We start from the raw sequence: 14741 nt of genomic DNA, 5'->3' as shown, positions 1-14741 counted from the left end.
AATAAATAAATCATTAAAAAATAATAAAATAAGGGGCCGGCGCCATGGCTTACTTGGCTAATCCTCCGCCTGAGGCGCCAGCACCCCATGTGGGCCCTGGGTTCTAGTCCCAGTTGCTGCTCTTCCAGTCTAGCTCTCTGCTGTGGCCCAGGAAGGCAATGGAGAATGGCCCAAGTGCTTGGGCCCTGCACCTGCATGGGGGACCAGGAGGAGGCACCTGGCTCCTGGCTTCAGATCAGCACAGCACCGGCCGTAGCAGCCATCTGGGGAGTGAGCCAACGGAAGGAAGACCTTTCTCTCCGTCTCTCTCTCTCTCACTGTCTATAACTCTACCTGTCAAAATAAATAAAAAATAATAATAAAATAAACACAATGCAGTACATACACACAATGGTAACTTAATCAACCTTAGGAAAAAAAAGAAATATGCCTTATATCATGGATGAACCTTGAAAACATTATGTTATGTGACATAAACCAGATATGAGAAACAAATATTTCATGATTCTGCTTCTGTGAACCAAGTCAGGCAACTCTGAATCCCTTTTTCACTCCCTAAATGCCCACAACAACCACGGCTGGGCCAGGCTGAAGCCAGGAGCCCCAAATGTGATCCACATCTCCCACCTGGGTGGCAAGGCCCCAAGCACTTCAGTCATTGCTACTGACTCCCACGAGCATTCTCTTGGAAATCCATCACCACACGAACTTTTGAAGTCCCTGGCAAATCCTTTTGCTAGCTTCTGGGCCCACAGAGACCGGACAGGAGCAGAGATAGGACTCAGAAGGCACCGAGGACTGCGTGTGGTCAGCAGCCAGCCGGCCTGGGTAGCACAAAGGCAAAGAGCTCTCCTTGGCTCATGCAGCAGCTCCTGCTGTCAATCCCCCTACTCTGTCCTCTCCTCCACCTACAGCACACACCCCATTGTTTGGGGCTTGACAAGAGAGCACTTAGTGCAGAATGGGAAAATGATTTATTCGAGAGAGGAGAGAGAAAATGTTCCCATCAGCTCCCAAATGCCTGCAACAGCCAGGGCAGGGCAGGGCCAAAGCCAGGGGCCTGGAACTCAAGCTGAGTCTTCCATGTGGATAGCAGCACCCAAGTGATTGGGCCACCACCTGCTGCCCCCCAAGGTCTGCATTAGCAGGAAGCTGGAATCCGAAGCTGAGCGGAGACTCAAATCCAGGCACTACAATATGGAATGCTGGTGTCCCCGCTGGCATGTTAACCACTAAGCCAAATGCTCACCCCTGGAAAAATGATTTCTAATAGGGAATTCAGAGAAAGCAAAGGATTTGGATCATTTCTTCACCAGTATTTATTGAGTGCCAGTGGTCCCAGGGAGTTAGGATATAGTGACCGTTAAAACAGAGGTCTGGGAGCCTGTGTTGTGGCACAGTGGATTAAGCCATCGCCTGTGATGCCAGCATCCTATAAGAGTGCCAATTCGAGTCCTGGTTGCTCTCTTCCAATCCAGCTGCCTGCTAATGCTTCTGGGAAAGCAGAAATGGTCCAAGTACTTGGGCCACTGTACCCACTCAGATACTGCTCCTGGCTTTGACCTGTCCCTGGCTGTTGTTGAGGAGTGAAACAGCAGATAGAAGATTCTCTCTCTCTCTCTCTCTCTCTCTCTCTCTCTCTCTCTCTGTAGCTCTTTCAAATAAATAAACAAATATTAAAAAGAGGCTTGGGGCCGGGGCTGTGGCGTAGCGGATGGAGCTGCCACCTGCAATGCAGCATCCCATATGGGAGTCCCGGCAGCTCCACTTCCAATACAGCTTCCTGCTATGGCCTGGAAAGCAGTGGAAGATGGTCCAAGATCCCACCTTGGAGACCTGGAAGAAGCTCCTGGCTCCTTTCTTCGGACCAGTGCCGTTCCAGCCGTTGTGGCCAATTGGGGGGTGAAACAGTGGATGGAATACCTCTCTCTCTCTCTCTCTCTCTCTCTGTATAACTCTGACTTTCAAATAAATAAATCTAAAAAAAAAAAAAAAGAGGCTTATCTTAACCAAGGTCGTGTTCGTAGGGCTTGTCTCTGAAGGGTCTTTTTCACAAGGGCCCCAGCTCTGAGCAGCCAGCTAAGAAAGTAGGAAAGGGGCCAGCGTTGCGGCGCAGCGGGTGAGGCTGCCTCGTGTGCTTCGAGTCTCCCACATCAGAGTGCCAGTTTGAGTCCTGGCAGCTCCACTTCCTTTCCAGTTCCCTGGGAAGGCAACAGAAGATGGACCTGAGCCTCTTCTACCCATGTGGGAGACCGGGATGGAGTTCCTGGCTCCTGGATTTGGCTTGGCCCAGACCTGGCTATTGTGGCTATTTGGGGAATGAACCAGGGGATAACAGATCTTTCTCTTGGCCAGCACTGTGGCGTAGTAGGCTAAGCCTCCATGGGCACCAGTTCATGTCCCAGTTGCCCCTCTTCCGATCTAGCTCTCTGCTATGGCCTGGGAAAGCAGTGGAAGATGACACAAGTGCTGGGCCCCTGCACCCACATGGGAGACCTGGAAGAAGTTCCTGGCTCCTGGCTTCAGATCAGCCCAGCTCCGGTCATTGCGGCCATTTGGGGAGTGAACCAGCAGATGGAAGACCTCTCTCTCTAACTCTACCTCTCAAATAATAAATAAAATCTTAAAGAGAGAGAGAGAGAGACCTTTTTCTTTCTCTCTCTCTCTCTCTGGCCTTTCAAATAAATAAATCTATTTTTTCACCAGAAAGTATAATTTCACTTTTTTATTAATATAGAGAGAACAGCTCATGCATTCACCATAGGTACAGTTCCAAGAAGACAACCACACCTCCCTCACTCGCCTGTTACCCTCCAACCCCCCTCCTCCCTCCCCTCTCTTCATCAGTTTTTGCAAGGACATAACTTTAATCCATTCGATATTCACAGGCTTAAAAATATCGCCACTAATCCTAATATTCAACAAGTCAAAACAACAAATTTTTAAAAACAAAAAATAAGTAAGAAAGCAAGAGTGTTTGGACTTCCATGGTTACCTAATAATCCCCTTAATGGTAGCAACAATCTGACCACTAAGCCAAAGAGATGGCAAGGAGGCAGGGAGGCGGGGGTGAAACCCTGCACACGGGCTGGCGAGCAGGTGATTTCCACCCGTAACCCATGAACCTGCCTCTCCTTCTGCATTTAGCAAACAGGAGTGATTCAGCAACCGTAAGCCCTGGCTGCACGCTCATTCTGCACCAGGCGCTGAGCTACACTCGGGATTTAGCAGGAGGGACACCGGGAGATGGGTATTTGCCCAAGAGCGGGACGGGAGCTGCTCGCCTGGGCAAGGCAGATGGAGCAAGTGGCTCCCTTGAGGGGATGGCTCTCAGAGAGAGGAGGCCAAGGCAGTCTCACCCTTGTTCTGGGACTCTGCTCTTTGCTCCTCCAGCAGGGCCTGGGGGCAGCGGTTCTCTAAGGAAAACCAGAGCATGCAGTGAGCCCAGGAGAAATGAGCCAGACTGAATTGCAGTAGGTGAACTCTGTTAATATTTATCCCTGTCTCTTCTAATCCCCCCCCCCCCGCCCCGTCTCTGACTTGCCCTTTCTCACAAGAACAATCTTGACATAATTTACTAACCAAGCTATCACCCAGACAGGGCAAACCCAGGGCCTGCCTTTGAAGTAGCGATTTCTCTCTTCCCCCTGTGGTTCCAGGCCTGAGTCCCATGGTCTCAGCGTCCCGCACCTCTCTGCCTAGATCCGCCTGCTCGGTGTGAACAGGCCCCTCTGGCTTCCTGAGCCACGTGTGCTCCTCAGCTAACACCAACAGCACCTGCCTCTTACACCCTCTCCCCCTGAGTGCATGACATCTCTCCCCATCATGACCCCCAGTCTCTGCAGGAGACTAAGAAGCACCCCCAGGGGACAGGTCACAATGGACTCATTGCATGAACCCCGCCCCGCCCCGCCCCATGGTGACATTTCAAGCACTGGGCTGAAAGGTGAGAAATGACATGCATGACCTGCTCAGAACATTGCACTTGCAAGAGTAGAACAAGTCTACATTTTCTCTTAAAAAAAAAAAAAAATTATCAGTTTGAGAGACAGACAGAGCTCCCACACACTGGTTCATTCCCCCAAATGCCTTCAATAGCCAGGATTGGGCTGGGCTGAAGTCAGGAGTGTGAACACAATCTAGATATCCCAGTGGGTGGCAGGGACCCAATGACTTGAGCCATCATGGCTGCCTCCCAGGGTCTGCAGTAGCAGGAGCCTGGGAATCAGGATGAGAGCGAGGTATTGAGCCCAGGTGCCCCACTGTGAGACATGGACACCTTAACTGGCAGCTCAGCCCCTAGGCCACATGCCCACCCTTGGTTCACTTTTTCTACACCTGGACTCATCAGTGCCTGGAACTCAGGGTTTGGGGTCTCAATCCTCCCAACAGAGGTTAAGGATCAGCTGCGCTTGGCCACGGGAGCAAGCTCAGACTGCAGGCAGGACCGTAAAAGAGACCAACACAAAACTCAAAAACAAACTGACCCCTCTGTTGAGGACAGATGCCATAACAGTCAGGGTTCAAGCCGAGCAGAACCCCGAGAAGCAGGGATTTGGGGCAGGGTCTTTCCCCTATGCAACTGTGCGAGCTGGTGCAGCAGACTGCACCGGGCTACTAGCTTTGCTTTCGGTGCCGAGACCTGAAGCTGGCAGGACAGACTGCCTGGAAGGAAAGACAGACATAAGTGGGGAATAGCAAGGCCAAGCAGGAACCTACGAGGACAGGCTAACACCCGCATTAGGCCAAGTTCAGTATGCAGTGACCTGCCGGAGATGCTGGTGCCCTCCATCACTAAGGTAAATACACACTGGAGAGCCTGCAGCCCAGCCATTGGCCTGGACCAACAAGAAGAGCCAGCCACAAAGCAACAGTGTGCAGTAGCGGCTGGCGCCTTGCAGCTGGTTCACCTGCTGGCGCTGAGCAAACACACAGCTGCCGCTCCCCTTCCACCATTTGGATCTCCTGTAACAGGGCTCTGCTAGACCAGAAGTATGAAAAGGAGAGCACTGGGGAAAACACGGGTCCAGCCTAGCTAAGTTGACTCAACACCAAGCCTCCACACAGATGGGTGCGAACGCTAAGGAAAACAGTGTTGACTGTCGGCCAGAGAGGGAGGGGCTCCACCCAGGAGCATGAGGGCTTCTGCAGGCACTGACAAGGTTCTCCTCCCTACCCCAGAGGGTGCACCCTGCGGCCATCACCTTAGCATCCTCTAAACTGGAATACGCTCCCTGTAACCCGCAATATGATTACACACCATAAACATGTTTTAATCATCGAAATAAAAGGAAAAAAATCAGGAGAAAGTGATCAGGAGTAGGGACAAGTTGGGTCACTTTGAGGAGCCACTGTCAAGTGTCTGTCCAGTGCAGGATTTTATGTCCTGTGTTTAGGGGATCAGAAGTTGCCAAGTAGGAAAATATCATCATTTACCGTGGGAAGAAGAGTGACTAGGTGCAGCCTTTAAGGAGACAGTAGGAGGCCGGCGTAGTGGTGCGGTAGGCTAAGCCTCTGCCTGCAGCACCAGCATCCCATGTGGGCCTCAGTTCACATCCCTGCTGCTCCACTTCTGGTCCAGCTCTCTGCTGATGGCCTGGGACAGCAGTAGAAGATGGCCAAATCCTAGGGCCCTGGCACCCATGTGGGAGACCCAGAAGAAGCTCCTGGATCCTGGCTTTGGATCAGCCCAGCTCCAGCCATTGCAGCCATTTGGGAAAGACCTTCTTCTCTGTAACTTTACCTCTGAGATAAATAAAAATCTTTAAAAAAAAAAAAAAGAGTAAACTAGTAGATGGAAGATCTCTCTCCATCTGCCTCTCTGCCTTTCAAACAAAATGAAAGTAAAGCAATAAAAATGTATGTAGAAAGAACACCAGCAGGAAAATGATCAAACCAGGGCACTTGCCCCTCACCTCTGTCCCTGCTGGTTGCTAGGGTGGCAGCTCCCATCCTGTCGCCTTCTCTCTGAGATCCTATAAGGGCTCCCTTACCCTGCCCTGTGCCTTCTGGGGATGGTAACAGCTCCCAGCTCTTAGTGGCCCTGGGGCATTATCCCCAGACTCCCCCCCCCCTTTGTTAAGGGTCCCTTTATTCTGCTCCTACCGAGTTTGATCAAGCCCCTTGCCCCGCCAGACTGTGCCCCTGGTTCCTGTCAGGACCCTGGCCCGTAAATCTACCTGTTAAGCAAACGACCCATTTCGAACACAGAGCACATGTAGAAGCACTGTCCGGAGGCCTCCAACATTGCCTGGCTGCTTTTGGTCTACTGTTAACAAACCCGCTTACTGCTTAACTCAGATTAGATAAGATGCCATTTTTCAGAGAGCAACGTTACCAGGAAATGAAGTTTAAAAAAGAAGACCGATACTGTTGAGAGGAAGAACCTCAGATCTAGGCGATCTTCAAAGCACAGGGTCCTTGCCTGCAGGGAGCCAACTCTCAGGCTGGCCTGGCAGCCCCACCCACAGGCAGGCCCCAGCTCCTTCAGTTTGGGGAAGACCCTACCTTGATCACATACACAGAAACAATACAAAACTGTGGGCGCTAATTTTTCTTTCAAGATTTTATTTATTTATTTGACAGGTAGAGTTACAGACAATGAGAGAAAGAGACAGAGAGAGGTCTTCTATCCACTGGTCTCACTACCCAAATGGCCACAACAGCAGGAGCTGGGCTGATCCAAAGCCAGAAGCCAGGAGCTTCATCAGGGTTTCCCACACTGGTTCAGGGGCCCGAGGACTTGGGCCATCCTCCGCTGCTTTCCCAGGCCATAGCAGAGAGCTGGATCAAAAGAGGAGCTGCCAGGACTTGAACCAGTGCCCATATGGGATGCTGGCACCGCAGACAGAGAATTACCTACTGCACCACAGCACCAGCCCCACGCAGTAACTGTTAACACGGAGGAAGTCCATATTGGCCAACCTCACCCAGCACAGGAGAGAAAGGCAGAGAGTGGACCTAGAGGAATGAATGGGAGATATCCAACTCACCACCCAGCTCAACGGCCCCCATTCTACTGAATCTGTAGAGCTGAGGGTGCATCCTGGGAACCAGGAACCCAGATGACTCTGATCACCATTCAAGTTTAAAACCCACAGATGCAGAAACAGAGGAAGCAGAGTTACCCTAACCAGAGGTGGAAGAGGCTCTCTGGGGTCTGGAATTTCTTGTGAGACCGATCCTTTCCCTATGGGTCTGTATCCCACTCCGTGTCCACTTCCGGTCCCAAGACCCTTAGCTCTTGCTGACCCTAACCAAAAGGAAGGTGGCCTTGCCTTGGAGCCTCCTGTGGTCATTCCATCTGCCCAGGACAGAGCAGCAGTGAGAGTGGGAGGGTGGGGCAGAGATCTCGGCCCCCACTCAAGGCCCCTCCCGCAGCCACTTCAGAGACACCTTCCCGGAGAAGACGACCACACCGCCGATTTCTCAACAGACGCTTGCAAAGCCTGAGGTCAGAGGTGTTCCCCTGCTTGTGACCAGAGAGGCCAGCTTCCCGTCAACCCGGCCCTGTGCCAAGCAGAATCAGAGGCAGGGCTAACAGCTCGGTTCCCACGAGGGGCCTAGAATTCAGGCTAGCACTCCCAGAGGCCTCTGCAGCACTGCATTAGACTGCACAGCTGACCAAGGTACTCGGATGCCTCCACTGCCCCCCAAAACCCACCCCCACAGCCAGCCAGCTCCACTTCTACGCAAGGATCTAACCCAATTCCAACAACGTGGAAACATGGCTGCCAGGCAGCTTCTGCAAAGCTCCGGGGGTCCCAATGCCATCTCAGCCCCCAGGGAGCAGAGTCACGGTTGTGGGGCATCCCTCTGATTCCTGGGAGATCCTGCTGTTGGGTACCATTCAAGAGATCTGGTCCTCTGCACTCTCCACTGGTGTGAGTGCTGGCCCTGAATCTAGAATGGCCGAGCGGAAGGGAGCTTGAAGGTCAGCTTCTCGGGTGACTTGTGACTTCCCCTTTTCACAGGTGAGCGACTTGAAGCCCAGGGCAGGCGGGCACTTACCAAGGGTGCTGGACCCTGGTCTCCTGGTTCCCCACTCATCGCTTCTTCTCTATGCCAAGAGCCTCCTTTCAGCTCTCTGGGGAGTCCAGTTCATACAATTGCACCCATGAACTTTTTCTTGCAAACCCTCTAGAGAACAATTCAGGGGGAAAGACCACCCAGGAATAGAGACCCGAGGGCAGAGGGCAGTCCTAACCCTTCATTGGTTCATGAATTCCTATACACCTTGCAAGGCCTGTAGACATTTTTTTTTTTTTTTTTTTTTTGCAATCTCTGAAGAGGTCTTTGGGATTTTTTTTTTTTTTTTTTTGACAGGCAGAGTGGACAGTGAGAGAGAGAGACAGAGAGAAAGGTCTTCCTTTGCCGTTGGTCTTTGGGATTTTTAAAAATTTTTATTAATATAAAGAGAACAGATTTTATGCATTGCATAGGTACAGTTCCAAAAAGACAACCACACTTCCCTCACTCCCCTCTATAGACATTTGTTGTTGTTGTTGTTGTTTGGGTTTTTGTGTTCTATTTTTATAAATATTTATTTATTTATTTGAAAGGCAGAGTGATAGAGGGTGGGAAAGAGAGGTCTCCCATCCACTGGTTCACTCCCCATACAGCTGCCACAGCCAGGGTGGGGCCAAGCTGAAGCCAGGAGGAGCTTCTTCCGGGTCTTCCACATGAGTGGCAGGGGCCCAAGTCCTTGGGCCATCTTCCACTGTTTTTCCAGCCCATTAGCAGGGAGCTGGATCAGAAGTGGAGCAGCCAAGATTGAACTGAAGCCCACACAGGATGCCAGCATCACAGCTTTACCCACTCTGCCGTAGCACCAGCCCCAGGCTGGTAGGCATTTGGAGCTGGTTTGGTGGTAAACATTGGCAGAATGAGAGCTGCTTGCAACAGCGCTCAGTGCAAGATGCATTACACACACCAAGAGAAGTTTCTTTTTTTACCCAAAAACATAAACACAGAGGATGTGTTAAAAGAAAAAATTCTACTAAAGCATGAGGGGGAAAGCATAGTTGAAATAGCAACAATTAAGAAATAGGATTTGGATGAAAAAAAAAAAAACACCAAAATGTACCTTGAAGTGGTCTAGCAGAGGGATCAAAGGTGCAGGCCCTGGGCCCTGGTGCTGCCTCAGTTTCCTGCTGTAGAAAATAGAGTGACTACAGAACCAGCCTCATCGGTTGGTTTTAAAGATTGAATGAGATAAGGGGCCAGGGTTAAAGCTCCAACCTGCAGTGCCGGCATCCCATATGATCGCTGGTTCGAATCCTGGCTGCTCCACTTCCAATCCAGCTCCCTGCTAATTCATCTGGGAAAGGAGCAGAGAATGGCCCAGGTCCTTGGGCCCCTGCTCCCATGTGGGAGGCCTGGAAGAAGCTCCCGGCTCCTGGCTTCAGATCAGTTCAGCTCCGGCAGTTTTAGATATTTGGGGAGTGAACCAGCAGATAGAAGACCTCTCTCTGTGTCTCTGTCTCTACCTCTCTCTCTAACTCTTTCTTTCATATAAATAAAATAATTCTTTTTAAAAAAAAAGTTCGAATGAGCTAATCAATTAACATACTTAGACCAACACTTAGAGCAAGGTAAATCAAAATGGGTGTTAGCTGTGAATATTTCTCTAAATCCTTAATATTTTTAAAAGAAATGAGATTCTGTAAATATTTACTTGAAAGGCAGAAACATAAAGAGTGCCCTCTCATCTACTGCTTCACTCTTTTTTTTAAGATTTATTTTATTTATTTTAAAGACAGAGTTACAGAGAGAGGTAGAGACAGAGAGAGAGGTCTTCCATCTGCTGGTTCACTCCCCAGATGGCCACAACGGCCGGAGCTGCACCAATCTGAAGCCAGGAGCTTCCTCAGGGTCTCCCACACTGGTTCAGGGGCCCAAGGACTTGGGCCATCCTCCACTGCTTTCCCAGGCCATAGCAGAGGGCTGGATTGGAAGAGGAGCAGCCGGGACTCGAACCAGCACCCATATGGAATGCCGGCACTTTAACCCGCTGTGCCACAGTGCCGGCCCCTACTGCTTCACTCTTGAAATGCCTGCAACAGCTGGGGCTGGGCCAGGCTGAAGGCAAGAGTCTGGAGCTCAGTCTCGGACTGCCACAAGGGTCACAGCGACCCAGGTACTCCAGTCATCACCTGCTGCCTCCCAGAATGAGCATGCAAGAAGCTGGAAGCAAAAGCAGAGCTGAGGCCGGCGCCGCGGCTCACTAGGCTAATCCTCCACCTTGCGGCGCCGGCACACCGGGTTCTAGTCCCGGTCGGGGCGCCGGATTCTGTCCCGGTTGCCCCTCTTCCAGGCCAGCCCTCTGCTGTGGCCAGGGAGTGCAGTGGAGGATGGCCCAGGTGCTTGGGCCCTGCACCCCATGGGAGACCAGGAAAAGCACCTGGCTCCTGGCTCCTGCCATCGGATCAGCGCGGTGCGCCGGCCGCAGCGCGCCGGCCGCGGCGGCCATTGGAGGGTGAACCAACGGCAAAAGGAAGACCTTTCTCTCTGTCTCTCTCTCTCACTGTCCACTCTGCCTGTCAAAAAAAAAAAAAAAAAAAAAAAAAAAAAAAAAAAAAAGCAGAGCTGAGACTCGAACCCAGACAGTCCTATATGGGATGCGGCATTCCAAGCAGCCTTAACATCTGGACAAAACCCCACTCCCAAATCTTTAACTTTGTCCCAGCTTCACAGATATGGTAAGCGGAGTTAAGCTTTATGTGTAGAAATGTTGATCTAAAGTTCAAATGCCCGGCTAGCTGTAGTGTTAATACAAAATGCCACGGGCATCATCAACTTGCCTGTCATATAAAGCAGTGACATTTTAAAACCTGTTCTAAAATCTTATCTCCCCCACTTTGAGCTGTTCATTTATTCGCACACCTAATAAGCTAGATTAGCCAGTTTTCACCCAGGAAGCCCCGTAAACTTGCAGAAAGCTACTCTTCAATTGCACAGCCCTTAAAGAGGGTAGATATTCCAGGGACTCTGATAAAGAGCCAGGAACACATGGCCAATGGAATTAGCCAGCCGGGGTATTTTTTTCTTTCCCCATCATGTGCCTGAATCTTGCCTGGAAAATCACCGACATGTGGTAGGTGCACACCAACGTCCTCTTCAGTTCCTTCACTTACAAGTTGGGTCTGGAGCCGGCACTGTGTTGTAGTAGGTTAAGCCGCCCTGCAGCGCCCGCATCCCACGTGGGTGCCAGTTTGAGTCCCTGCTGTGGCATTTTCGATCCAAGGCAAAACAAAATAGTTGAATCCACCCCTATTCCAGGCCTGGGTCTTCCCTGACTCCCACACAGAGCGTCTACCTCTCAGGATCTTGCTATCTGATGGACAGACAGACAGGAAATCTCCCACATGACGCAGCTGTGTTGTGCTGGAAGAAGCCACACCAGAGCTTTATGGGAGCATGTGGGGCGGCTCTGTGGAGCCTTCAGGGTGGTCTAACTCTTGAGGGATGGCTGGATTCAGCCAGATGAAGATGCAAGGAAGGACATCCAAGGACAGGGCATAGAGTGTGCAAAGTCTCAGCACAGCAAGTTTAGAGACTGTTTGGGGGCTTTCATCCATACCTCCCTTCTCCAAGCTGTGTTTGTCCTGCCTGGTGTTCCCTCCCCAGCCATAGCTGGCCCAAACAGAGATGCTTTCCCAGAAACTGGACACTGAGCTGCTACCTGTGCTTTTCAATTGTGAACAGAGGAGCCAGTGCTGTGGCATAGCAGGTTAAGCAGCCGCCTGCAGCACCAGTATCCCATATGGGCACCAGTTCAAGTCCTGGCTGCTCCCCTTCCAATCCAGCTCCCTGTCGATGCACCTGGGAAAGCAGTGGAGGATTGCCCAATTGTTTGGGCCCCTGCACCCACATGGGATACCTAGAAGAAGCTCCTGGCTCCTGGCTTCGGATCAACCCGGCTCTGGCTGTTGCAGCCATTTAGGGAGTGAACCAGCGGATGGAAGACCTCTCTCTCTCTCTGTCTCTTCCTTTCTCTCTCTGTAACTCTGCTATTCAAATATATAAATAAATCTTTTTTTAAAATTGTAAACTCAGGAAGTGAAAGAAGAAAGAAAAAAAGCAGAAGAAAAGCCGGCGCCGCGGCTCACTAGGCTAATCCTCCGCCTAGCGGCGCCGGCACACCGGGTGCTAGTCCCGGTCGGGGCGCCGGATTCTATCCCGGTTGCCCCTCTTCCAGGCCAGCTCTCTGCTGTGGCCAGGGAGTGCAGTGGAGGATGGCCCAGGTGCTTGGGCCCTGCACCCCATGGGAGACCAGGAAAAGCACCTGGCTCCTGGCTCCTGCCATCGGATCAGCGCGGTGCGCCGGCCGCAGCGCGCCGGCCGCGGCGGCCATTGGAGGGTGAACCAACGGCAAAGGAAGACCTTTCTCTCTGTCTCTCTCTCTCACTGTCCACTCTGCCTGTCAAAAAAATAAAAAAAAAAAATAATAAAAAAAAAGCAGAAGAAGCTGTCATGCCTAGAAAGGGGAGTGCAAAGGACCTGCTAAATGAAAGAGATGTAGAATCAGTGACCCCAGGGAGAGAGAACCTGGGAAGGGAGCCAGCAGCCTGCCCCTGGTTCTGGTCTCTCTTGGAATCTCGTGACCCCTGGAATCCACCATACTTCCTTAGATCCTTCTGCTAAACCTCCCTTTTGTCCTCAACTTCTTCAAAGAAGGTTTTTGTCAGTTACAACGAAAGAAATCTAAACTGGGGAGCGTGTTGTGGTGCAGGGAGCTAAGCAGCCACTTGGGATGCACCCGTCCCATGTTGGAGAGCTACTTGCAGTCCCAGCTCCTTCGCTGGCCATCCAGCCACCTGCTAATGTGCCTGGAGGACAGCAGGCGATGGCCGGAGTCCTTACGTCCCTGACACCAACGTGGAAGACCAGGATGGAACTCCTGGCCCCTGGCTTCAGCTTGGACATTTGGGAAGTGTACCAGCAGGGGGAAGATCTCTCACTCTGCTTTTCCCTCTCTGTCACTCTGCCTCTCAAATAAATTAAATCTTTTTTTAATACTGAAAAGAATGATTTGCATTAAAAAGGAGAAGAAGAAATCCAGGCTAAAGCAGGCAGCATGATGTAGTAGGCGAAATGAAGGAACCCAGGTGACCAAAGCAAAGTCCATGCTACACACAGGGATGAGATGGACAGGACACCAGCCTGGGGCATCAGACAGCAGCCTGGGGCATCAGACAGCAGCCTGGGGCATCAGACAGCACACCAGCCTGGGGCATCAGATATCAGCCTGGGGCATCAGATAAGGTCAAACCACACAGGTTTAGTTTGATCTTGAGTGCTGTGCTAAGACATTTGGACTTCATTCCACAGGTGACATGGCCCTGGGAGAGCTTGGGCAGTGGAGTAGTGCCATCAGATGCCTCCCTGAGCTGGTGTGTGAGTCCCAAAGCTGGTAGAGGTGCAAGGCAGCCTCCAATTAGGAGGCCGTAGATGAAAGGGTGAGGGTATGGACAAAGCCAGGACAGTGAGCGTGGAGATGAGGATATGAGCTTAAGAGACCTTTAGGGAGGACCAATGGGACTTAGCTACCAGCTGGACAGGGGATAGGACAATGAGAAATGGGAAGACGAAAAAGGGGTTCTTCGGCGGGCACCGTGGTTCACTTGGCGGATCCTCCACCTGCGGTGCCAGCACCCCGGGTTCTAGTCCTGGTTGGGGTGCCAGGTACAAGTCCCGGTTGCTCCTCTTCCAGTCCAGCTCTCTGCTGTGGCCCAGGAAGGCAGTGGAGGATGGCCCAAGTGCTTGGGTCCCTGCACTCGCATGGGAGACCGGGAGGAAGCACCCGGCTCCTGGCTTTGGATCAGCGCAGCGCCGGCCATGGTGGCCATTGGGGGAGTGAACCAATGGAAGGAAGACCTTTCTCACTGTCTATAACTCTACCTGCCAAATAAAAAAAAAAAAAGGGAATTAAAAAAAAGGGGATTTTTCAACCTGTGCTTGGACAAGTGGCTTAAAGCAGGCAGGCTCCGGGGGAGAGGGGCCGGCTTCCTCTCTGACTCGTGGTGAGGACACAATAGGCGTGCACTGGGAAGTCGAGCTCCAGGAGCTCAGGAACACACACGTGGAGTTCACTCTCCTCGGGGTAGCAGGAGTGGAGTAGATGACGCCACCCAGGGACACTGGAGGAAAGAGAAAGGGCAGAAGGGAGGAAAAAGAGACCCTCTGCCAAAGAAAGCCAAAGATGCAGGAGCCGGCGGGGCCCTGGGAAGACAGATGCTGAAGGAGGAAGAGAGGCACACAAGAGCAACCAGCAGCCGCATACGGCTGGTGGCGTGCGGATCTGCTGCTGGTCAACCTCTCCTCCATCATCACCCTGGTGCACAGCACCGTCCTCTCTCTACCAGAACGGCTGAAATACTTCCTCGCTGGTCTCTCTGCCACCACTGTGTCCTGCATTGTCCACGGGGCAGCTGGGTTGATGAAAACCCTGCTCTTAGCCCCCTACTCCTAGCCTGGGGGCCCTACCTGAGCTGGCCCAGAGCTGCCTCTCTAATCCCACCCCCCACAAACCTCCCTGCCCCAAGGCACTCCTGCGAAACGGGCGCCTTCCCATTCTGAAACAGGCCAAGAACAGCCCTGCCTCAGAGCCTGTGCACTTGCTGTTGCCGCTGCCAGGAGTGATCTTCTCTTACGCATTTCACTTCCTTTGGGTCTCGGCTCAGATGTCACCTTACCAAGGAAGCTCTCTCTATGCCCAACCCCCCTTCATCTAGGTGTCC

At 51.9% G+C, this 14741-nt stretch overlaps 1 protein-coding gene across 3 annotated transcripts in view; it reads left to right on the top strand.

Annotated features, from left to right (window-relative positions):
• Positions 1–14741, top strand: part of PNKD (PNKD metallo-beta-lactamase domain containing) — a 552090-nt gene that overhangs the window by 379383 nt on the left and 157966 nt on the right. The window lies entirely within an intron of this gene.

Source organism: Oryctolagus cuniculus, chromosome 3 (assembly GCF_051225735.1).
Source record: "Oryctolagus cuniculus isolate XC-2025 breed Fujian yellow rabbit chromosome 3, ASM5122573v1, whole genome shotgun sequence".
Lineage (NCBI taxonomy): Eukaryota > Metazoa > Chordata > Mammalia > Lagomorpha > Leporidae > Oryctolagus > Oryctolagus cuniculus.
Note: the sequence above shows the minus strand (reverse complement) of the source record. Positions and strands in the feature narration are given on the sequence as shown.